We start from the raw sequence: 2,500 nt of genomic DNA, 5'->3' as shown, positions 1-2,500 counted from the left end.
CTCACGTATCAATTCAAATAACGCAGAGGGAGATTTTCCTTTTAATTAAGTGGGACTATATAATTTATCATAGCTATGCAAAGAATTAATGTTACTTTCTCTTAAAGAATGTGAGAAATTACCTCTTCCATAAAAGGCAGGAAACCATGGCTAAGTATATCCAGAACTTCATCACCTTGAGCTCTTAAAAATTTGGAAACAAAAATGTGCAATGCCCATTCTCTCTCTCTCTCTCTCTCTCTCTCTCTCTCTCTCTCTCTCTCTCTCTCTCTCTCTCTCTCTCTCTCTCTCTCTCGGAGATAAATAGGATGGTATTTAACTCCGATAAATTCGAATCAATAAATTATGGAAACAGAGAAGGAATGGTGTATGCATACAAGGGACCTAATAATGAGACAATCACAAACAAGGAAGCAATTAAAGACCTTGGTGTAATTTTAAATAGGAATATGTTATGCAACGACCAAATAGCAACACTGTTGGCTAAATGTAAAGCAAAAATGGGAATGTTATTCAGACACTTTAAAACAAGAAAAGCTGAACACATGATTATGCTTTACAAAACTTATGTGCGTAGTACACTCGAGTACTGCAATGTGATATGGTACCCACACTACCAAAAGGATATTGCGCAAATAGAGAGTGTACAAAGGTCCTATACTGCTAGAATAGAAGAAGTTAAGGACCTTGATTACTGGGAAAGACTGCAATTTTTAAAACTATACAGTCTAGAAAGGAGAAGAGAACGCTACATGATAATACAAGCATGGAAGCAAATAGAAGGAATTGCTGAAAACATCATGGAGCTTAAAGTATCAGAAAGAGCAAGCCGAGGTAGATTAATAGTGCCAAAAAGCATTCCAGGTAAACTGAGAAAGGCGCACAGGACATTAATCCACTACGCACCAGCATCGATAATGCAGCGACTATTTAATGTGCTGCCAGCTCATCTAAGAAACATATCAGGAGTGAGCGTAGATGCGTTTAAAAATCAGCTCGATAAATATCTAAGATGCATCCCAGACCATCCAAGACTGGAAGATGCAAAATACACCGGAAGATGTATTAGCAACTCTCTGGTGGATATACGAGGTGCCTCACACTGAGGGACCTGGGGGAACCCAAACAAAAAATAAGGCAATAAGGTAAGGCTCTCTCTCTGTGATGAAACAAAAATATAATTTGATGTGGCCATCTCAAGGCCAATGATCTGTGAGCAAAAATAGACCTTTCGGGTTAAAATACAGTAAAATTACTGTATTCATTCAACATAAAGGGGAATGTTATTTTATTTGAGCAGCAATAATGATAACTACGATTAGATTGTGTTGATATTAGATATGATTATTTGGAAGTGAATTACACCAAATATGAGGATTTAGATGATGGAAAAGGTAAAAGAAAAAAAAGTAGAATAGGATAAGGAACTCTCGCTCTGACGCTTTGTACTATAAGGCTTATAGTGTAAGTTATGAAACTTTTACACACACTTGGAGACATAACAAGAACAACTTTTTTCCCTCAAGTTAATCAATTTGCAATACGCCAACAATTTGAGGAACATGCACAAAATTAAATATCCATGTAAATTACCTTTTAACGTTAGATTTGATCAATAATGTTAATTTTGGCTGACAGCAGGTTACATTTTTTTCTCATTTTCGAGAGTCTGATGAAATTTTATATAAAGTGTATAGGTAAGATTAAGTCTACACGCAAAAATATATAAGCATCCATGTGTATAAACGTCTGTTGTAAGAAATAGGTGAAATAGACTGAAACATCACATCAAATGAACCAAAACAATTACTTATGAATATCTTTCTTGTGCAAAGGTGTTGTCTGAACCCAATGTATAATTTGGGACATCCGCATCTGTTTTTATTGTACTCATGCTTTATGGGTCTGTGAGGTATAAAATAATTTCTCAGAAATTACAATAGAAAGTATTTTGGTCTGAAAAGAGAAATTTCAAATCTATTAAGCGGAAATAAGGGTAGATAATAAATGCGTATCAAGGTATGTTTTTATAGATAGTATAAATCCGAAATTACTAAAGAAAACATTGTGGTCTGAAAAAAGAAATGTCAAACCTATTATGTGGAAGTAAGAGTAAATGATATATGCGTATCTAGGTTGGCTCTTAGATATAATATAAAAAGGTTACTGGCTCATTTCGCTCTCGATCACCTCATCAAGAATTCGGTCAGAAAGATTTATGTTGCCAAGGCGCCCAAAAGGCGGTCGGCTGCAAAGCGTAGATAATATGGTTTCATTGGTAAGAATAGTTCAGATGTTTAGCTTGAGACAAGATTTATTTTTACCTTTGCCAAGTTCGTTGCGAAATGAACCAGTAACCTTTTTTTTTTTTATTATTATCTGTAGGAAATTTGGTGGCATGATTGTCCATGATCCAAGAACAATTTTATTAGATTTTAGGAATTATTGGGTGAAAAGTCAAGGCCAAGGTCACGAAAACACCAAAAACATATTTTTGCCA

General features: G+C 35.0%; 1 protein-coding gene across 1 annotated transcript in view; it reads right to left on the bottom strand.

Moving 5' to 3' along the window:
- LOC137659222 (uncharacterized) overlaps nucleotides 1–2,500 on the bottom strand; it is a 28,424-nt gene that overhangs the window by 17,819 nt on the left and 8,105 nt on the right. The gene's annotated exons all lie outside the window — the stretch shown is intronic.

This window comes from Palaemon carinicauda, chromosome 19 (assembly GCF_036898095.1).
Source record: "Palaemon carinicauda isolate YSFRI2023 chromosome 19, ASM3689809v2, whole genome shotgun sequence".
Lineage (NCBI taxonomy): Eukaryota > Metazoa > Arthropoda > Malacostraca > Decapoda > Palaemonidae > Palaemon > Palaemon carinicauda.
This window is presented reverse-complemented; position numbering and strand designations above follow the sequence as displayed.